The sequence below is a fragment of the Triturus cristatus genome, chromosome 9 (genome assembly GCF_964204655.1).
Source record: "Triturus cristatus chromosome 9, aTriCri1.1, whole genome shotgun sequence".
Taxonomy (NCBI): Eukaryota; Metazoa; Chordata; class Amphibia; order Caudata; family Salamandridae; genus Triturus; species Triturus cristatus.
In genome coordinates this window covers 905,214,380-905,238,183 of record NC_140592.1, presented here as the reverse complement: position 1 = coordinate 905,238,183, position 23,804 = coordinate 905,214,380, and positions in this window count along the sequence as shown.

Genomic DNA, 23,804 nt, shown 5'->3' with positions numbered 1-23,804 from the left:
GTACGGACCTTGAAAAGTAGACACCAAACAAAGTATCTGAAATGATTTATGCCCCAACAACACGCTAGAGCCTCTTTTTCAATAACAGAGTAAGATGTTTCAGCATTTCGAAGTCTACGAGATGCAAATCCAATGACTCTTTCTTGGCCATCATAAAACTGGATTCATAAAAATTAACCGTGGGACTAGACAGGGCTGCCCGATTTCGCCCTTGCTTTTTACTTTTTTTATTGAGCCACTTGCAATTAAAATACTGAATAATATGGCGATTAAACCCCCAATTCCCGGCATGGCTAAACTGAAACTCTTTGCAGACGACATAATTCTATATCTGACTCCAGATAACGACAATCTTGAACTGGTTTTAAGTGAATTTACAAGGTTTGAGTTAATTGGTGGTTATAAAATCAACGCTAATAAAACGGAAGTTCTCTCTCTCAACGCAGATTTAAATTCTTTTCCACCTTGCCTGAGGAGACAAGCAATTAAATCAGATCCAATTAGATACCTTGGGATATATGTATCCAGTCAATATCATCAGCTATTTAGATTGAATTATTTAAAGATGAAAGAAAAAATTAAGAAACTTTTGGATCAATGGCTTTTACTTCCCCTATCGATAGTAGGAAGAGTGTTGTTAATTAAAATGTCTATTCTTCCGTTACTTATTTTTCTTTTTACTAATGTCCCAATTAGGATCAAGATGTCCTTTTTTAAAGAACTAGAAAGTCTATTTATAGAATTTGTCTCGGGAAAGAAATTACCGAGGGTCAAAATGACAGTGGTGCAATTATCTACTGCACAAGGGGGTCTAGCCTTGCCTCATTTAAGAACATATTACGAGGCAGTTTTTATAGATTTAATTTTGGGACTCATGGGATCTAAATGTATTAAAGACAGCTTTTTTTTAGATAAAATGATTCAAGAAAGTGACTCGCAAACTCCAGTATTCTTAAAAACCTTGAAACTTCCACAAAAAAACAGGTATAAGATTTTGAAGGATCTGGCTTTTAGACTTCAGTCATTTTTTTAAAAAACTGGTTCTTCGGGTTTCCAATATTTAAACTTGAGTGAAATTTCCACTTGTGGTCTTCAACTTCGATCTAGACATATCAAGAATTGGGAGAGTTGTGGACTACTTGAGTTAAGACATTTTATAATTCAAAATCGGGTGATAACATGGCAAGAGGTAATGGCCCGGGCAGAAAGTCATCGAAAACCCCCTTTTTTTGAATATCTGCAGATTGCTCACTTTTTTAAAAAAATGAATGGTGTCCTGAATACCCCTGATCAATTGATGGTAGCCCTATACGGTGCCAGAGTAAGCGGGGTGGGGAACTGGTACCGGTTAATATCTAAACAGGGTCAAATGCCTGTGTTGGCGAGCCATTTAGCTAAAATAGTTCGCGAGACCGGATGTACCCTTTCTCTGAATGACTGGGAGGCTATATGTCAGCTAGGAAATAAATCTATGCGTGCGGCAAATTTTAAAAGGATGGCCTTCCTTTCGCGATGGCTCTCCTATTTAACTCCTGCTGCTCTTGAAAAAAGATTTCCGGGAGCCGAGAATAAGTGTTTTTGCCGCCAGGCGGACGGGGAAGGCAGGTGGCACCATATTTCTTTTGGGTGCCCTCGGCTGAGACCCTTTTGGGAGGAAATCTTTGCTGATATGGAGTCATCAATTTTCAAACATGTTCCATTTGAAGCCGAGGTCGTGCTGTTCGGAGTCTGTCGAGATAGAACAATCTTATCGGAGGCAGAGAAAACGTTTCTATTCATTTCCTGTACTGTGGCTCGCTCTTTAATCCTCCAAAATTGGAAATCTAGTAAAATCCCCTCGCATTTGAAATGGTTTAACAAAATGAAAAGGACCCGAGAATTTGAAAAAGCATATGCCAGACGAGTTGGGGCATTTAGGAAATTTGAAAAAAACTGGAAGTTTTTTACTGACTTAGAAAAGTCAAAGGCGGGATCATAGTATTCATTCTTCATTTTTTTATGCTGTAGCTGCATTATATGGTACTGTAAAAGCATTTGCACTTTATAGCACTGCACTTCTTGATATTTTCAGGAACATATTTAGATTTATTGGCTATTGCACTTTAGAAAGGTTTAAAGAGGGATTGTAGTACTTACTTTCTATATTAACGTTTTAGTTACAGTGTGTTAGAATTGGGGATCTCTGGTTGGCACAGGTAGGTACTTGTGACAAGCAGGGACCCTCTCCTCAAGTCAGGGTAAGGGGTTACACTCCTAAAACAGCCCCTGCTCACCCTCTAGGTAGCTTGGCGCGAGCAGACAAGGCTTATCTCAGAGCGTTATAGGTTAAGCATTTGTGACCACATACAGTAACTCAGTGACAACACTACAAATGGACACCACACTAGATTTATATCAAAAATAGTGATCTTTTATATAAAGACTTAGCACAAGACCAAATAACAACAAAAAGGACATACACAGTTCAAGAATATGCTTTCAGAAAGAGTTCTTAGGTTAGAGACAAAATCATTCACCTTAGCGTCCGTTTTAACACCCAGTACCTTATGATGCGATAAAAAGTTCCTAGCGGCACTTCAGCGCTGAAAATCAAGGTGTAGCTTAGTTTCTTGGTTTGTTCTGCGACGATTTCACACAGCAGCTGCAGGCTCTGCGACGAAGTTCGCAGCGATCAAATTCTTCCCGCTAACAGGCGGAGCGTGGATCTTGGCTGGTAGCGATCAAATTCGGTCCGCTAACGAGCGGGGCGATGATTTTGCCAGCGCTGATCGGGCTCAGCGGCAGCAGGCTCTGCGACGATGTCCTCAGCGATAAAATTCTGCACGCTAACGAGCGGTGCGACGGAAATTTTCTTGGCTGTGCGTGAAAAAGTGGAGATCTTTGATTTCTTTCTTCTTGGCCAGCTTCCCGCAGCTCCCAGAGGCCCCAAAACTGGTTCCAGCACTCTAGGAGGGGCAGAACTCACACAGCATAGTTCAGGGGGAAGCTGGGGGTGAAGTCCTTTTGTTCCTGGGACTTCTTAACAGGAGGCCAGCTCTACTCAGGCCCTTGGAGATCTTTTTAAGCACAAGTTGAAATAAAGTCTTTGTAGTCTTTCTCCTCTCCTTCAGCAGCAAGGCAACCACTGCAGGCCAATCCCCCAGGTCAGGGACATTACTCCTCCTTACAGCTTTCCCAGTTCCTTCTCCTCAGGCAGAGGTTCTTCTTGTCAAGCAGGATCTAATTTCTTGGGAGCAGGGTCCCAATACTTATACCCCTAATTCCTTTGTTCCTCTGGCGTAGAGGGGCCTTTGCACAGTCCAAACCAGTTCCTGAGCACTTTGTTGACATGACTCTGACTTTCTATTCAGGATGCAGGGCAGAGACATCAGCCGCTGTCACTCACACAAACCAGAGAGGCAGATCCACATCATAGCAGAGGCGGGCTGAAATGGTTAGGCAAGCAAATACCAACTTTCTAAAAGTAGCATTTGCAAACACAGAATATTAAAATAAACTTTACTAAAATATGTATTTTATTATTCTGAGTTCAGGCATACTAAACTCGAATTTCTACCATGTTCCCTGGGTCTGTTAGGATCATAGGATGTAACAATTCTAACAGCCCATTCTGGCCTATGGGAACAGGTAGCCTTGCAATAGTGAAAAACGAAAATGGCAGTAATTCACTATTAGGACATGCCACACACACTAGGGCATGTCCTACCTTATGCTTACAATGCACCCTGCCCTTGGGCCTACCATAGGGGTGACTAATATGAAGTTAAGGGAAGGTTTAGGGACTGGGAAGTGGGTGCACTTGCCCAGTCAGCATGACAGTACCAGACTGCACGCAGTTTCTGCAATGGCAGACCTTAGACACATTTTACTAGGCTGCTTCTGTGGGTGGCACAACCAGTGCTGCAAGCCCACCAGCAGCATTTGTATTTACAAGCCCTGGGCACTTCTGGTGCACTTTACTGGGGTCTGACAGTAAACCAAATAAGCCAATCATGGAATCCAATCAACATATACATTTTAAATAGGGAGCACTTGCACTGTGGCCTCGGTTGGCAGTGGCACAGTGCTCTAAGCAGCTAACACCAGCAAAACACATGAGGCACAGCGACAAAAAGTGGAAGGGAGACTCACGCCAAGGTGCCAGGTCTAACACAGTGTATTGCACTTTAGTAGCATTTGCACTTTATATTGTTGTATCTTTTTCTTTTTCTTTCAGAGAGCGACTACAGCAATTATTCTCTATATCAATGCTCTAGCCGATCCGTATTGAATTTTTGAAATTTCTGGCACGTTATACTATTGCACTTTATCAAAACCTATTTAAATTTGCAACTGTATTGTTTATTGTGCTTTATCTTAAATGATTTGCACAAAATTATTATTGGATGAGGATGATAATTCTTTGCTGCTGCTGAATACTTTTTGTTTCTTGTGTTATTGAAAATGGAAGCTATCAAATGGATTATGTATTTCTGGATTCTTTGAATTCATGTATATTAAGCTCTGCTCAATTAAAAATAAATAAATAAATCTGAGTCAATACGGCTCCAACTCCAACAGCACTTGCATCAGTGGTAATAAACGTTTTAGCATTCACATGAAAATGACCAAGAGTCGGAGCTCGAGCAATACAGCTTTTCACCTTATCAAATGCTTCACTACAAGCTTCATGCTATTCAAATAGAACACCCTTCTTCATCAGTTGCCTCAAGGGTTCTACAATCTCAGTGAAACCTTCCACAAACTTGGAACAATATTCCGCTAAACCAAGGAAAGATTTCAACTGATCCTTAGTAAGTGGAATAGGAGCATTCTTTACGGCAGAGACAATACTTTTTTTTGGTTTGATTCCAGCCTTAATAAGTCACACATTTTTTTTTTCTTTATTAATTGTCAGCCCATTCTCTTCCATTCTTCTCAACATTTCATCCAAGACATCATCATGATGCATACCATCTCTTCCTACAATTAACACAACATCTTGAAAGCAAAGAACATTACTCAGCCCCTCAAAGATTTGTTGCATTCCTCACTGAAACACCGCTGAGGCAGATGCTAATCCAAAATGCATTCTACAGTGACAAAATGCCCCTAGCAGTGTTACAAAAGACTTGAGATGCCTAGATTCTTCAGGTAAATCTATTTGGTGATAAGCTGCTGACATATCGATCACGCTAAAAACATCTCTCCCACCCATTGCAGTCAACAACTCTGAAATGTTAGGTAACGGCTGTCTATCAACCCAAATATTTGTATTCAGGTCGCGTAAGTCCACACATAAGCAAATCTTTCCTCCTTCCTTAGGTGCCACCACAATGGGCGCCAACCATTCAGAGGCCTCGATGGGTTCAATTATCCCTTGAGCTGGAAGCTTTTTAAGTTCCTCATGAAGAGGTTCTCTCATGAGATGAGGTACACTCTTCACCTTGTGACCCACATGCTTAGAATTATTTTTCAAAATGATTCTGTGAGAAAAAAATTTAAGCTTTCCTAGCTGATCAGAAAACACCTTGGGATACTTATCCATCATAGTCACTTCATACGTATCAATATTGTGCACAACCAAAGTTTTAACAGGTTCAGTGGCGTTGGGATTTAGAATGATGTTGAAATCCTTTTGATGACGCCACCCCAAAAGGTCAGACCCCTGTTTGGTCAAGTAGACACGTCCAAAAACATTGTTACCATTAAAGGAAATTACAATCCATCTCATCCCTACAATTTCAATGATTTTTCCACCAGACCCAGCTGCTTTAATGTCGGGCTTGTTCCACTCCAACATCTCGCCTGTCCACTTTTTGGAAAATGTCTCTCTAGAGAGTAAAGTATATAAACTTCCCTAATCTACGAACATTTCAATCCCATATGTGTCTAAGTTTATAACACAGTGAGGTTTCTATAATTTGTTTGTGCCTCCTTTTTTAAGAACATCACCTATAGATAAATGTGGTTCGATATTGGAATGCTTTGACTTTTCACAAACTTCAACACTCAACATTAGTTCACGTACACTTTCACAAGTATCATGTACCTCTTTTATTCGAGTGAATTGGGTTTTAGTTCTACAAACCTTAGCAAGGTCACCCTTCCTACCACAAGCTCGACAGGTGGCATTCCTGCCCATACACATTGTACTAGAAGCAATATGTCCAGGTGCGCCGCAACAGTAACATTTAACTACTCTAGTATCAAATCTAGGAGTTGAAGAAGGAGTTTTCCCAGATTCATTAAATTTGTTAGAAGAGTAGAAATTCGTGACAGGTTTCACTTTTTTGGTTCAGCCCAAAGAGTTCAAATGGCTGCCGTAATGCGTGGTTTACGTACGTTTTCGATGGGAAGTTGGAGTCAGAACTTGATGATGCAGTGCGCAAGAGCAAAAACTCGTGAAGAATGAAAATAGTGGCAACGCACGAGGACTCCGCGAGAAAGTGAGTGCGACTAACGGACTCTCACAATTGAAGAAAATAGAGAATTTTCCTTCAATACTTTTTGTCCTTTGAACATCGTAGTAATAACAAAACAGGCCATAGAAGTTTTATTCCCAACGCTTTCGTTCCTCGCAGAAACCAAGTGTCGCACTCTCTAATCCTTTTGGCCCTCGCAGAAGTCAAATGTTGCACTCTCACACTGCCAGCATAATTCAAGTGAGAGAGTAACAATTACCAGGAGTAAGGCCCGTTAACCCAGGTGAGACCGGGCGTGATATGCAACAAAAACAATGTCTCAACTGGAGAATATTAAAAATAGGACAATTCAAAAATGGTGAAATAAATCACAAAGGGGGAGGGGAACAAAGGAGAGACCACAACGAAGGGGTAGGGTGGAGTAAATCAAACTATAATATCCTTAAGTAGTTAAGAATCACTACAGTACATGATTATACAATGACCATAACACACAGGGTGGGCACTGGGTGTGCTGGTGAAGGTGAACAGCGCAGTGACATAACGGTGCGAAAAACAGCATGAACGGCGAAATTGGATAAGATTAAGAAGGTCAAAATATACAGTTTATATATAGTGTTTATATACAAGTTAGTCAGATAATTAGATTGACCACAATAGCTCCTGAGTTCTAAGCTGGGTAGTCGACGGCGTTTCAACCTGAATGATTCCAGGTCATCATCAGGACAATGGTCATTAGTTTGAGGGTAGTGCTCTGTGAGAAATTGAAAGGGAGAATGGATCAAAACATGAGTGGTCCGAGGGGACAGCGGAGCTAAACTGGTGCGATAGGGAAGGAGGCAGGAATTACCTAGAAAAAGGAGCGTAAGGGAGATCCTGAGGTATTCAAGGTCTGCGAGTCATCAGGGCAGTGAGTAGGTTCTGTGGGAAAATGGACAGGGTAAGGGAGTTGGCAGGAAGTAGAACCAACCAAGGTAAATAAGGGGCTGGTTGTGTTGAAAAAGTAAATTAAATCAATAATTACCCATGTAAGGAATCCCGGAGCGAGGAGGGTAATAAGAGATCAAAGCCAGAAGTAGCCCGGTTAATGGGCGACGAGGATAATTTCTGAAAAGGCAGGAAGGAAGGAATCAAAACGGTGTAAAGACCGCTGCATAGCTGATCTTGTTGGGCGTGATGGCCATTATGTTTGAGCACTTACTTGAGGATCAAATCGAAATGGCAGCGCGATGCCAGGGGTTAGGTCTCCTTATATTAGAAGCGCGGCATCAGGGGGGTCCTTTGAAGTGGCACGGCGTCCGGGGGAATGAATTGCAACAGAGGGGTGAACCTATGCGGTGCTGGTAGGACGAGTCAAGCGTCCAAATCCAACCGTGTCAGGGGAAGCGGGGTAGAAGAAGAAGCCGGTGAGGAATCACGTGATGTCAATCACTGAGGGCGGGAACACCAGAACGGGGAAGGGCAGCGGTGGTTCGGGACCCCGGGGGGACCAAGGGAAGTGTGAGATGGGAAAAACATTGTGCGTTAAGGGTTCGCAGCAAGCACTTGCAAGGGCAACCCTGAAGGAAGATATATAACACTAATAGCCCGAATTAAATTATGGTGCCAACTAAATGCATATACAAGGATTTTAGGAAGAGACAAACCTATAATGCGTGAATGGAGCGGACAGGGTTGTGCATCAATTTAAACAATAGCCATTCAGGTATGGCAAATGGCTAAAGGAGCTGCCAATACAGGGGAATGAGGGATACATGGCAGTTAATTAATCTAAAAAACCTAAAAAACATACTTGCCATAATAATAACTAAGTGCAGATAACAATATTATGTAGTGACAACCGTATGGCGTAAAATAAAACAATGTGAACACAATCAATGTGAAAGACACAATAAAAATAAAACTCGCAGCGACGGCATGCGGTTAAGGAGAAAGGGCACAGAGTACAAGGCAGTCAATCAGTTAATGGTATGGAGGGCACATAATGGTGATTCGAGGAACAGTATACAATATTCACAGAGTCAATCCACATGGCTAGTGGGTGTACTTCAATACATTAAACAACAAGGGTTTGCACAGTTGCAACAGGGAATTGCAAAGCTACCATAGTCAATTGATGTTGTGTGGAGAGATCAAGTGATAGCAACAAGGTGCGGAGGGATAAGGATAGGACCCAGCCAAGGGGCTCAGGGTGGTAGGACCTAAGGGGTGAGGTAGCCCAGGATGGGATGATGGTATTATATATAGGGTCTTTTTCATGTGGCTGTGATTACCGTATTCTATTCATCAAGGGTGTTGAGCCCATTTTCAACAGAGTTACAGCGTGCAATCCATCTGCATTCGCATTTGTTCAGAAGCAGCTGTTCATTGCCGCCCCTGAGTGGAAGTGTTGGGTGGCCAATCACCAGCCCGGTCAAGTCTGTTCGGAGTGATTTTTTGTGCTTTGTAATGACTGACAAGGTGTGCTGTTTCAACATTACATCTAATGCGGCGTTGGTGTTGGAGGATCCACTGTTTAACCATCTGGGTGGTTTGGCCCATGTATAATAGATCACAAGGGCATCGTATGGCGTAGATGACATTAGAAGTGCGGCAGTTGGTGAAATTGTTCAGTTTGTATGTGCGTCCCGCGTTAACAAATTCCTTTGTGTTGTAGGTGAAGTTACATTCTGTACAGCATTGGCACTTGTAGTGGCCAATGATCAGTGGCAGCCCCCACAGTGAGGTGACTGTTTGATTCTCCTTGTCAGTTTTTGGCCAGGTGATGGCGTGGACCAGTTTGTCCGGAATATTGTTTCCCCTTTTATAAGAAAACAAGGGAGGTTTTTTAAATTGTGCATGGGTTTATAGTATAGACCAGTTTCTTTTTATGACCTTGCTGACCAAGTTTCTCGAGGGGCTGTATGTAGAGACAAAAGGGATGCGTGAATTAATCCGTTTGGGTGAGGGGGAGAGTAGGACTTCCCTTTGGCAGTACCAAGCCCTTTTAGATGCGCGGGAAACAATATGTTTCAGGTAGCCTCTGGAGATCAATTTTTGTGAGAGGATGGCTGCTTCCTTATAGTAGTCTTTCCTCCATTTACAATTTCCACGGATCCGAAGAAATTGGCCGTAGGGAAGGCCATCCCTAAGGCCCCTGGGATGGTAGCTAGAGTACATCAGGAGGGTGTTGCGTTCAGTTGGTTTGCGGTAGAGGGCAGTACCGCTGGTCCCATCCTCCGCATGTAGAGTGAGGTCAAAGAAGGGTAAGTCATTTGTTCTCACATTAGATGTGAATTTGAGGTGGTTTTGGCAGTTGTTGAGCCAGTTTATGAAAGATGCTAGGTCTTCATGTGTGCCGTGCCAGAGTAGGAGAATATCGTCGAAGTAGCGACGCCAGAGACTGATTTTAGTGAGGAAGAGATAGAAACAGGTTGGTTTCGAGATGATGAACATAGAGGATAGCAAAGTTGGGGGCAAAACAAGCGCCCATGGCCACGCCTTTGATTTGTAAGTAAAATGTCTCTTTATAGAGGAAGTAGTTTTTTGTGAGTGCAATGCGCAATAAGTCAATAATGAAATCAGTGGGAATGCGAACAGGTCTGGGATGTGAATCAAGGAGTTGTGCAATGACAGTGAGTCCTTCAGTGTGGGGAATATTGGTGTATAATGCCTCGATATCTAGACCTATCATGAGGTCGTTATTGTCATCAAATGGTGTATCCTCAATGATGTTGATGAGATGCGTGCTATCCTTCACAAAGGTATCGGTATGTTGGACAAATTCTTGGAGAAAGGAATCAATATATTTTCCCAAAGGTTTCAGAATGGATCCACATCCTGATACTATTAGTCGTCCAAGGGGGTTAGTAGTATTTTTGGACCCTGGGTAATATGTAAATGACTGGAGTACGTGGGTGTGGGTTGTTAAGGAAGGCGTGTTCTTTTTTGGTGATGATGGAGGAGTCGAGGGCAAGGGTAGTGATAGATTGTATTTGTAGCCAGATTTCAGAGAGGGGATCTACGGGTAAAGGTTGAAAGTGAGAGGTGTTATTCAACTGGCGCAGGACCTCATTGTCATAATTTTCCATGTCCATGACCACTATACCTCCGCCTTTGTCAGCGGGTTTGATAGCTCTCTGTTGGTTATCATGTAAATTGTTCAAAGCCTGTTTCTCTTTGAGGGAAATGTTGTAAGGGACAATTTCAGAGTGGGATTGTAATTCCTTGACCTCATGCAGTACTAGTCTCTCGAATGCCAGGATTTCAGGAGGCATAATGGATGCAGGAGGGAGAAAGGTTGAGGCAGGGTGGAACTGTCTTACAAAGGGGACATTGTCATCTGGTTTATCAGAGAAGAATTGTCTGAGGCGAATGCGTCGAAAAGTAGATCCTCTTGTAGTTTAAAGAAGTTGCTGTGTTCAGTCAGGACAAAGGAAAAGCCCTTGCTGAGAAGTGAAATTTCTTCTGAGGAAAGGGTGTGTTTGGAGAGGTTGACAATGGGGGTGAGCGCGACTAACGGACTCTCACAATTGAAGAAAATACAGAATTTTCCTTCAATGCTTTTTGTCCTTTGAACATCGTAGTAATAACAAAACAGGCCATAGAAGTTTTGTTCCCAACGCTTTTGTTCCACGCAGAAGCCAAGTGTCTCACTCTCTAACCTTTCCTCTCCTCGCAGAATTCAAGTGTTGCACTCTCACACTGCCGGCATAATTCAAGTGTCTGTAGGATAGCAGGACAACAAGTCAATTTTACCCGCTCTGCTCACGCCGGCAGCAAAAATGATAATAGTCACTTCAAAATTGAAGGATAAGATCACGCTGCTTCTTCTGTTCCGGATGGTACTAAATCACAGCGCTCCATCACACATTCACACATTCACACATAAACTGGGGTGGCATGGTGTGCAAAAGAATGATGGATTTAACCCAGATCTGTTGACTGGGGGTGAATGTTTTGATTTGTCCTGCATTCCGTCCATCAGTTATGTGTCTTTTGCTTTCCCGCCCTAAGTGCGCCGGGTATGCCCAGACATGGGTCCCGGGCTCACTGTGCCACTGGAATCAAGCTATCCTGGCTTAAGAGGGGTGAAACCCCGAAACCGGTCCTAGGATGCTTGTTTCCAGTTCAGGGAGGACCTGGCTTGGCAGTTCGGGCTGGACTGTTCCCATGAGGCCCAGGGTCAAGACTGATTTGCATATGGCCAAATCTAAACTGGGGTGGCATGGTGAGCAAAAGAATGATGATTGGGGGTGAAGGTTTTGATTTGTACTGCATTCCGTCCATCAGTCGTGAGTCTTTTGCTTTCCCGCCCTAAGTGAGCCGGGAATGCCCAGACGTGGGTCCCGGGCTCACTGTGCCACTGGAATCAAGCTATCCTGGCTGAAGAGGGGTGAAACCCCGAAACCGGTCCTAGGATGCCTGTTTCCGGTCCAGGGAGGACCTGGCTTGGCAGTTCGGGCTGGACTGTTCCCATGAGGCACAGGTTCAAGACTGATTTGCATATGGCCAAGTCTAAACTGGGGTGGCATGGTGAGCAAAAGAATGATGGATTTAACCCAGATCTGTTGACTGGGGCTGAATGTTTTGATTTGGCCTGCATTCCATCCATCAGTTGTGTGTCTTTTGCTTTCCCGCCTTAAGTGCGCCGGGTATGCCCAGACGTGGGTCCCGGGCTCACTGTGCCACTGGAATCAATCTATCCTGGATGAAGAGGGGTGAAACCCCGAAACCGGTCCTAGGATGCTTGTTTCCGGTCCAGGGAGGACCTGGCTTGGCAGTTCGGGCTGGACTGTTCCCATGAGGCACAGGGTCAAGACTGATTTGCATATGGCCAAGTCTAAACTGGGGTGGCATGGTGAGCAAAAGAATGATGGATTTAACCCAGAACTGTTGACTGGGGTGAATGTTTTGATGTGCCCTGCATTCCGTCCATCAGTTGTGTGTCTTTTGCCATCACACATTCAGCGCTAGTGAAATGTAGTTAAAATCAAAGCAGCAGTTCATTCAATTTACACTGCTCAGTGCCACTAAAGATGTTGCAAAATCGTCAGTGTTAGACTTGGGGGTCTCTAGTTGGCACAGGTATGCACTTGTGACAAATAGGGACCCTCGCCTCTAGTTAGGGTAAAGGGGTACATTCCTAAAATAACCCTTGCTCATCCCCTTGGTAGCTTGGCACGAGCAGACAGGCTTATCTCAGAGGCAGTGTGTAAAGCCTTTGTGAACACATAGAGTAATCAAGTGACAACACTACGGATGTATGACGTTACAACGCACACTTTTACAACGCATGCACTTACAACGCATTTTTTACAACGCATAATCCATTACAACGCATGACATTACAACGCATGACACTACAACGCATTTTTAAAAAATACCTTTACAACGCATTACCATTACAACGCATACTACCTTTACAACGCATACCATTACAACGCATAATATTAAATTACATTTAAGGTAAGTATTAGATAGTATAGGGGTAAAAATTACTATTCTAACTCCAGGGGGTGCAACAGTAGGGTAAGTGTTGGATAGTATAGGGGTAAAAATTACTATTCTAACTCCAGGGGGTGCAACAGTAGGGTAAGTGTTGGATAGTGTAGGGGTAAAAATTACTATTCTAACTCCAGGGGGTGCAACAGTAGGGTAAGTGTTGGATAGTGTAGGGGTAAAAATTACTATTCTAACTCCAGGGGGTGCAACAGTAGGGTAAGTGTTGGATAGTATAGGGGTAAAAATTACTATTCTAACTCCAGGGGGTGCAACAGTAGGGTAAGTGTTGGATAGTATAGGGGTAAAAATTACTATTCTAACTCCAGGGGGTGCATCAGTAGGGTAAGTGTTGGATAGTATAGGGGTAAAAATTACTATTCTAACTCCAGGGGGTGCAACAGTAGGGTAAGTGTTGGATAGTATAGGGGTAAAAATTACTATTCTAACTCCAGGGGGTGCATCAGTAGGGTAAGTGTTGGATAGTATAGGGGTAAAAATTACTATTCTAACTCCAGGGGGTGCATCAGTAGGGTAAGTGTTGGATAGTATAGGGGTAAAAATTACTATTCTAACTCCAGGGGGTGCATCAGTAGGGTAAGTGTTGGATAGTATAGGGGTAAAAATTACTATTCTAACTCCAGGGGGTGCATCAGTAGGGTAAGTGTTGGATAGTATAGTGTAATATTATGCGTTGTAATGGTATGCGTTGTAATGGTAGTATGCGTTGTAATGGAATGCGTTGTAAAGGTAGTTTTTAAAAATGCATTGTAGTGTCATGCGTTGTAATGTCATGCGTTGTAATGGATTATGCGTTGTAAAAAATGCGTTGTAATGGTAGTGCGTTGTAAAAGTTGCGTTGTAAAGGTTGTTCCCCCAACACTACAGATGGACACCACACATGTTTTATATCAAAAATAAGAATTCTCTATATAGATTTACCACAAGACCATAAACGACAAACATACACAACACTATTACTTTAGATGGTAGAATTTAGCTTAGTTCTCTTTAGTTCTTAAATGCGACACTTGAAGTCAATGCACCTTTTAGATGCGACACGCAGGGCAACGAAAGTGTTGCAACGATGTTAATGCGTTGAAGATTTTGGTGCAAAGAAATAAAGACGTGAAGATCTTCCAGATGCGGCACGCTTCTCCGATATTGCGAGGAGGCTCGACTCGATGCGTCAGCTGCAGCGGCGACACACTTTACGCGATACGAGGACAGTGGCTTTGGCGGCGACATTCTTCTCCCACGTTTGCGAGACGTTTCCGCTCGATGCGACAGCTTGCAGCGGCGACACACTTTACGCATGCGATGACAACAGCTCCGACGGCGGCACGCTTCTCCTTGGATGCGAGGCGCTTTTCTTGATGCGGTGCAATGTGACAACTACGATGGCTGCGATGGTGACACACTTCTCCCTCGATGCGAGACTCTTCTCTTGATGCGGTGCAATGCGTCAGCTATGATGGCTGCGATGGCGACACGCTTCTTCGGCGTTGCGAGACACTTCCTGGATGATGCGGGACGCTTCCGCTCGATGCAACAGCTGCAGCGGCGACACACTTTCCACGATGCGACGACAACAGCTCCGACGGCGGCACGCTTCACCTTCTTGAGTCGCGCTTCCAGCTCCTTGCAACACGCAGTCCTTCAGAAGGCCCAACAACAGCAGCAGGCACTTCCAAAGAACTCTGGGGAGCTGGGGGTGAAGTCTGTTGTTCCTGAGACTTCAGCAGGAGGCAAGCTCTTTTCCAAGCCCTTGGAGATCCTTCACAAGTTGAGCAAAAGTACACACAAAGTTTCTTTCTCCTCTCTTTGGCAGTAGGCAACCCCTGCAGGCCAATCCCACAGTTTCAGGGATAGTCTTTCCTCAGTTTATTCTTGGTTCCTCTCCTCAGCAGAGTTTCTTCTTGTTTCCCAAAGTGATCTAAATTCTTGGGATCAGTGTCCCAATACTTATACCCCAAAATCCTTTATCCTCTGAAGGCAGAGGGGCCTTTGCCTTGTTCAAACCGGTTCTGGTCAGTCCTGGAGCTCTTTGTTTACCTGACTCCTTCTTTCCTTTCAGAGTGCAGGGCAGAGACATCAGACGCACCACAGGAGGTGGAGCCAGCATTGTGGAGTGAAGGCACAGCCCTTTTCAGGTCCCAGGTGCAACTCCTCCCACCCATCTAGATGCAGATCTCTCTATTCACCACTGGGACACCTCACCCTGTCTCCTGGAATTCCCCAGCCCTGTCACTCAAACTCCAGATAGGGAATACACAGCCTAGCAGAGGCAGGTTTGAATGGTTAGACAAGAAAATACCTACTTTCTAAAAGTGGCATTTTCAAACACAGGATGTTAAAACCAACTTCACTAAAAGATGTATTTTATCATTCTGAGTTCAGGCATACTTAATTCGAATTTCTACCATATTCCCTGAGTCAGTTAAGATTATAAGATGTAATAACCAAACTGCCCATTCTGGCCTCTGGAGAACAGGTAGCCTTGCAATAGTGAAAAACTAAAATGGCTGTAATTCACTATTAGAACATGCCACACGCACCAGGGCATGTCCTATCTTATCCTTACAATGCACCCTGCCCTTAGGCCTGCCATAGGGATGTCTGATATGAAGAAAAGGGAAGGTTTAGGGACTGGCAAGTGGGTGCACTTGCCCAGTCAGCATGACAGTACAAGGCTGCATGCAGGCTCTGCCATGGCAGACCTTAGACACACTTTTACAGGCTGCTTCTGTGGGTGGCACAACCAGTGCTGCAAGCCCACCAGCAGCATTTGGATTTACAAGCCCCGGGCACTCCTGGTGCACTGTACTAGGGTCTGACAGGTAAACCAAACCAACCAATCATGGAATCACAAATTCATCTAACAATTTACAGTAGGGAGAGCATATGCACTTTAGCACTGATCACCAGTGGTGAAGTGCCCAGAGTCATAAAACAGCCAACAACAGGTCAGAAAAAATATAGGAGGAAGGCAAAAAGTTCAAGGATGACCCTTCAAAAAGGGTCAAGTCCAACAGTCAGCAAGGCTCCACACACTCAGAACTTGAAGAGGCTTTATGGGAACACTTACAGTAGTTGTAGAAATAGAAATCCAGGGGTGGAGGTGATGGTAGACTGCCCCCTGCGCAGTATGGGTTCACCAACTCGTCGCCAATGTAAAGATGGTATCCAGAAGAGTTTAGTCCAAGTATAATCTTTATTTAGTATGAGATCAAGTAAAACACCTCCAGCTTACACTTCAGCTTCACAGCTCTAACCGCCTTTCACATTCAAAGCATAACATTCTACCCATGCAGATAGTTCTATATTCCATTACAACATGAAGACATCTCTACAGTGCCCTGCTCCAAATGCAAGGTATCTGCTAATATCAAAGCCTCAATTTAAAAGCATACTGGCTGTGACCCACTTTTGAAAGTCAGCTGGTGTCTACCCCACCTTCTTCTACCCTTTGCCAACTTCAAACCACTAATTGTAGTCCTGTGGGTTAACACACCTATTGCTGAAACACAGTCCAGATAGCTCCACTCTTTTCAATGTCCACCTGAAGAGTGGATTGTAAAGCTTAAGCTTGATTCCCAGAGAAGAGTTCACATTTTACATTTTTTGTCTTTTACTTTTCTTTTCTGCCTAGGTACATTCTTTCCTTCCCATGTGTGACAGTGCATTTTAGCTTCTATTGCACTGCCCATTGACCATCACCTGGGCCTCATTACTGTTCATCCTGTCCTCTGCACCCTCTCCTGCTCCCTGTCATCCTCTGTTATCATTTTCTCTGCCTGCTCTTCACCAACCCTTCTATTTCACTTTTGTTGTTTTTTTATTGACCTTTGCCTCTACCTATTTTTTTACAGTTTTTTCTAAATTCCAATACTACAAATTTAGACCAAAAGGAACCAATGAGTGACAAGAATTTGCTCACAACAAAGTGTACTCAGGGGTCATAAGAGTTTCAAAGCACTATATGTCACCAAACTATTGCAGTGCTAAATACCAATCGAAGCAGTACTGATGGGGATAGAGAAGCTAATTTCAGTGCTTGTTAATTATGGGGAGGAACCCAAAACTGAAGTTGATTGCTCTTCTGGAGACAGGGCTGATCACATAGAAAACATAAGTGAGATCGTGCACAGATAGAAATGTGTACCCACACAAAACAGACAGAGTGAGACTCTGCCACTAACAGATCCCATCATATTGTAGAGACAAGCTCCTTCACAAATACAGTCTATACAGTCTTTGCATACATAGTACTGAATCTCAGCACAGATAGATCAGAGCCCATGTACCAACAGAGTTGTGTTCCTTCATAGACTGAAGTGATGCAGTTCACTAGAAGAGTTGAGCATTTCCACAATGTAAAAGTTGAGATTATTTGAGCACTAAGATACAGGGCACCATTTCATATTCTGTGATTGTACAACAGGCCTATCACCCAGGTTAGTCTTGGACATGGCCTGTCTCTGACAGGGAGTGAGGAGAATTTGAGAGGGAGGATGACAGTGATAGAAAGAATTGAGAGACATACTCAAGAGAGAGACAGAGATGAGTAGAGTAGTGAAAAAGAAGAGGGAATGAGTGTACATGAGAATATAGATAGCAAAGGGGGGAGAGAGGAGTAAGAAATGTGAGGAGAGTGTGACTGGGATGGGAAAGGACCGGGAATGAGATTGAAATGGGAGAGACATTTGGAAAAGCAGAACAGCAATGATGCTAAGGCAAACCTTACAGCACATTTCACCCATTCCTTTTGCTCTGTTCGTCACCAGAAGCCTTGCCTTCACTGTGACACTGGGTGGTTACAGTGCTGGCAGTGGATGGTGCCGACACCAATCTCCAAAGAAACATTTTGGTCACCAGTACTTTTTTTATTTACGAATTGAGCAGAGAGTGCTAGTGAAAGTGCTGCACACGTGCACATACAGTCACTAGGCAGCTGTTTTAGAATTGTAAAATGTGGTTTAATCAATTTTGAAATGGAATTTCACATGGGACTTCAAACGTAAACCCCTCACATTTTTTGGGTAACATGCGCTTTTCATAGAATCATATACAAAACAAGTATTGGCAATTCATTTGCTTTTAATTCCTTAACATGATATTGGCACCTACCCTAGTATGAACAATATGTTCTAGGCATATCTAGCAGCAGGAGAAAAAGGATAAGGTGTTGCCAAACACCTAGACGAGATACAAAAGATATAGCTTTTACGAAGGCTTCCTTCTATCGAAAAATAGGAGAATTCCAACAGTAGTGAAAATGTGTCTCACTTTCTCACAGAACAGGTACAGCAGCTATGGCTGCAGCAGTGCTGGCTTCCTTTGCTCATAGAACAGGTGCAGCTGAGGTGAGAGCAAAGCAAGCTTCTCTCTCTTACAAAACATGTATGACCTGGACAGCAGCAATATAAGGGTCACTACCAAGTGGATCTTGAAAGCGCACACACTTTTTCTCCCCAGAACAGGTACTCATTGACAGCAATAAAACACACTGCCTTTGCTCACAGAAGATAGCAGAAGTGCAAGCTTATCTTCCACTTATATCAGACACAGCAATAATGCAAACTTCCATCGCTCATGTGTACAGGTTAGGATGAAGGGTAAATTAAGATCTCTGGAGCGATACTAAAACAGGTATGTGAGATAATGAGTGCGTGAATAAATGAGTGAGTGCTGCTGCCACTATCACTTAGTCAGCATTTTCTGTCATTGTGCTTGTAGTCACACACTTTCATTGCTACTACAGAGATGCTACATAGTCTTAAACTCCTGTCACATGGACTCCGGCTGTTACTACCACTCCTGCGTATGTCATGTACTTGGCCCTTGCTGCAGTCACTGAGTCTTGCTTTCAATGGTTGATGGTTTTATTTTTGAAAATCTCTCTACCTCCTGATCCTGTCAGTGCAGGTAAGTGTTGCTTCTATAATATACTGTCAGTCCCTGCTGCTGTCACTCTGATTACTGTGATTGCTGGATGGTCTAATGCTGGCCCGCCTGCTGTTTGTGCACATCATGTACAATGCTGTCATTCAATGTTGATCCAAATGGCAGTGCTCCTGCTATCACTCCTCAAGACTTGGCTGGAGCAGAAAAACCCCAAAGTGAGTAGATGGAGGTCTAAAGCATAAAATCTGAGAGAGCAGTACAACAACAAGGTTACAAGAAGAGGGATTTCCTGTAGAAGCCTCAGTGTATGTGTGATAATCTTTGGTGTATGGTTTGGTGGCCCCACAAATGAAAGGTAGGGTTCCAATGGGGGTGCCATCAGTAGCCCTATTCATCTCATTACACTTCCAGCTTTACCTCCCCTCTTGCTGTGAGAGTGCAGCAGGCATCTGTTCAGGTGGAGGGACATGAGCTGCACACTGGTTGGGGGTCCAGGCATTGTGCACCGGCTAGAGCTACAGGACCCTGGTGAGAGGGGTGCAGTTTACACATCCATGTGTCTACACCCAGTTCTTCATCTGGCTATCCTCGTATCTCAATCTAATCCTGCAGAAGGGTATTGTGCTGCTGATCGATGCTGCACACTGAAAGGGGGTCCAGGCGTTGTGCACCGGCTAGAGCTACAGGACCCTGGTGAGAGGGGTGCAGTTTACACATCCATGGGTCTACACCCAGTTCTTCATCTGGCTATCCTCGTATCTCAACCTAATCCTGCAGAAGGGTATTGTGCTGCTGATCGATGCTGCACACTGGTTGGGGGTCCAGGCGTTGTGCACCGGCTAGAGCTACAGGACCCTGGTGAGAGGGGTGCAGTTTACACATCCATGGGTCTACACCCAGTTCTTCATCTGGCTATCCTCGTATCTCAACCTAATCTTGCAGAAGGGTATTGTGCTGTTGATCGATGCTGCACACTGGTTGGGGGTCCAGGCGTTGTGCACCGGCTAGAGCTACAGGACCCTGGTGAGAGGGGTGCAGTTTACACATCCATGTGTCTACACACAGTTCTTCATCTGGCTATCCTCGTATCTCAATCTAATCCTGCAGAAGGGTATTGTGCTTCTGATCGATGCTGCACACTGGTTGGGATCCAGGCGTTGTGCACCAGCTTGAGCTACGGGACCCTGGTGAGAGGGGTGCAGCTTACACATCCATGGGTCTTCACACGATTCTTCATCTGGCTAGCCTCGTATCTCAATCTAATCCTGAAGAAGGGTATTGTGCTGCTGATCGATGCTGCACACTGTTTGGGATCCAGGCGTTGTGCACTGGCTAGAGCTACAGGACCCTGGTGAGAGGGGTGCAGTTTACACATCCATGTGTCTACACCCAGTTCTTCATCTGGCTATCTTTGAATCTCAATCTAATCCTGCAGAAGGGTATTGTGCTGCTGATCGATGCTGCACACTAGTTGGGGGTCCAGGCATTGTGCACCGGCTAGAGCTACAGGATACTGGTGAGAGGGGTGCAGTTTACACATCCATGGGTCTACACCCAGTTCTTCATCTGTCCATCCTCGTATCTCAATCTAATCCTGCAGAAGGGTATTGTGCTGTTGATCGATGCTGCACACTGGTTGGGGGTCCAGGCGTTTTGCACCGGCTAGAGCTACAGGACCCTGGTGAGAGGGGTGCAGTTTACACATCCATGGGTCTACACCCAGTTCTTCATCTGTCCATCCTCGTATCTCAATCTCCTGCAGAAGGGTATTGTGCTGTTGATCGATGCTGCACACTGGTTGGGGGTCCAGGCGTTTTGCACCGGCTAGAGCTACAGGATACTGGTGAGAGGGGTGCAGTTTACACATCCATGGGTCTACACCCAGTTCTTCATCTGGCTAGCCTCGTATCTCAATCTAATCCTGCAGAAGGGTATTGGGACTTCAATCAATAATTCTTTATTCAGTGGTTAAAAACCATCATAAAAGATTACATATATATACAAGTAAAAATAGTATTAAATCATTATGCAAGAACATTGACTGAGTCTATATACATAAAATAATTCATTATTCACAATACGGGCACCATAAAAACTTAATCACAGTAGACGGGTGGGGAATCCTACAGGGTTCTCAGGTAATGCTATCCTCTGGTTACCCTTAGTCTTAGTGCAAATTTCAGGAAACTAATAACAGAACACAAGGTTAACGGGTCACCGGCCCTTTGTAGGAAGATCAGTGCTTCTTTGGCTCGAGTGAACCTGGCCTTTTTTAAAATTTCCTTTAAAAATCTACGTCTTGGAATTGCATACAAGGGACATAGAAGTACAAAATGAAGGGTGTCCTGCGGAGACTTATTGTCGCAGCCGCAGGCACCCTTCTGCTCAATTGACTGACTAAAACCAACTGGTTCAGCTAACAAAAAAGGTAAAAAATTGAGCCTAAAACGTGACATTAAAAACCTTTCTTGGGCATTATACACGACACAAAGATAGGGTTCCATCCCATCAGTGGTTTCAAGCCTACTATAAATACTCACTGAGGGTTTTGCCCCTTCCAATGTGGATCTTGCAAGAAATCTTTGGTCCACAAAAATTTTCTTAAGAGTCTGCTTATCCTGTGGGATAATCCCTGAAGGGGTTGAGTACAGCTCCTTACGACCCATACTTTCCAAACTGGATTTCACGTAAATAAGCCATGGGTTATTCAAGCTTTTATCCCTCCCTAGGCAATCTGTTAGGATCTGCCTACTCAATGCAGCTTCAGGGTTAAGCCAAATTTTCAGCCAGGCCAGGATTGGTCTGAATTTAATCAAATCCTCTAGATAAGGTCGTCCTAATTCTCTATGAGCTATGGCGGCAGGGGTGCAGTTGGGGACTTTCAAGATTGAACGGAAAATTTTATTTTCTTCCCTTTGCAAAAGGTCAAGGTTTATGAACCCCCACACTTCTGAACCATACATGGCTTTGGGGCAACACATAGAGCCAGAAAGGTTCATTGATTGTTCCGGGGACCATCGACCAACTCTCCTCCCATAGCCTGCTATGGCCCCAGTTGATGCGACCAATTTTCCACACCTTTCCTGTACCAGAGGGGCAAATTTCAGGGACTCATCAACGAGCACACCTAAATACGAAAAGGATTGCACCCTTTCTAGTGTGTGATTCCCAATTCTGTAAGCAAAGCTAGTCCGTGGTTTATGACCTGCTGCCATTACGTAAGATTTTTTTAAATTCACAGACAGATCTAACGCATCCATAAATTTGACGAACCCGTCAATTAAAATCTGCAGACTTTTAGGGGTGCGCGCCAAAAGAACCGCATCATCTGCGTACAGCAGCACCGGGATATTGCGTGTTCCTACCCTTGGGGAGTCTGTTTTTAAGTTGGTTAGAGACTGTTCTAGATTATTAATATATAACGAGAATAGAAAAGGGGCCAATATGCAGCCTTGCCTAACACCGCTAGTACATCTAAAAGACTCGGTCAGCCCCCCTTCCATGTTATAACGTACTCTGGCAGAGGTCTCTCTGTGCAATTCCCTCAGAGTACAAATTATACCTGGATCAATTCCTAGATGACTCATCATCGCCCAGAGCTTGTTCCGGTTTACGTGGTCGAATGCCGCGGCCAAGTCCATGAACCCCAAGTAAATAGCTTCTTTACTGGTTTTCGTGTACTTGGCGACCAACATATAGAGGTTCAAGCATTGGTCACTAGTGGACCTACCGGACCGAAAACCGTACTGAACGTCCGAGATGATGTTGTTATCCTCGGCCCAATCAGTCAGTCGGTTCAGAATAACTCTTCCTAAAATTTTGGCTGAAACGTCTATCAGGGAGATTGGGCGATAGCATTGGGGGTTGTCTCTGTTACCCTTTTTAAAAATGGGTACTATGATGGCCAGCGACCAGGACCTAGGCAAACCTACCACGATGGCCGCATTTATTACTCTGGTTAAAATGGGAGCCCATAATTCCACATTACTCAAGAACAGATCCGGGGGGGTCCCGTCAGGGCCCGGGGCTTTATTTTTGGTTAATCCCTCGATGCCCAAGCCTATTTCTTCCAGGGTGAACTCCAAAATCTGTCCCTGCGTGACCACCCTCCTCTCCTCTGTACTGTCTGCCTCCCCGTGATTATACAGGCCCTCAAAATGCACTGTCCACTCCTCTGGTAAAATGTTTGTGGCAACCGAGGGTGAGTTTTTATCTTGAAAACAAGGGGTATTTATTATTCTCCAGAATTCCGTTATATCCCTTTTTTCGGAGGCCTCCCTCAAGGCCGCCCACGCTTCCCCCTGCAGCGCTGATTTCCTTCTTTTTAGCTCCTTCCTGTAATTTAGTCTATACATGTGGACTTTTAATGGGTCCCTGGGTTTACTACTAAGGGCTTTTTTTTAACTTCCTCAGGGCTCGTGTGCAGTCCCCATCAAACCACCTCAGAAAATTCGGGTTGGTTTTTTTTGGAGCCTTGGTCCGCAATAGCCCATCCACCAGCTTAGTTATTTGGCCAAAAGCGTCTGTTAAGCAGGCTCCTTCAACTGAAAAATCTAGACACTTATCGATGAGTGATTTACCTTTATCCATTAAGGACCGGTAAAATCTTTCTCCGTCTAGTTTTGCCCACCTAAGTCTTCTGCCTTGGTCCGTTACTCTCTCGGAAATACCCTCGACTGGAGTCAACTTTTGTTTTGCCAGATAGAGAAATTCCATAACCAAGGGGTTGTGGTCACTGAAGGGACTCCACTCAATTCCCACTTCAGTAATCCGGTGCTTTAAGCATCTGGAAACAAAAATATAATCTATATAAGAAGAAGAAGGGTATTGTGCTGCTGATCGATGCTGCACACTGGTTGGGGTCCAGGCGTTGTGCACCGGCTAGAGCTACAGGACCCTGGTGAGAGGGGTGCAGTTTACACATCCATGTGTCTACACACAGTTCTTCATCTGGCTATCCTCGTATCTCAATCTAATCCTGCAGAAGGGTATTGTGCTTCTGATCAATGCTGC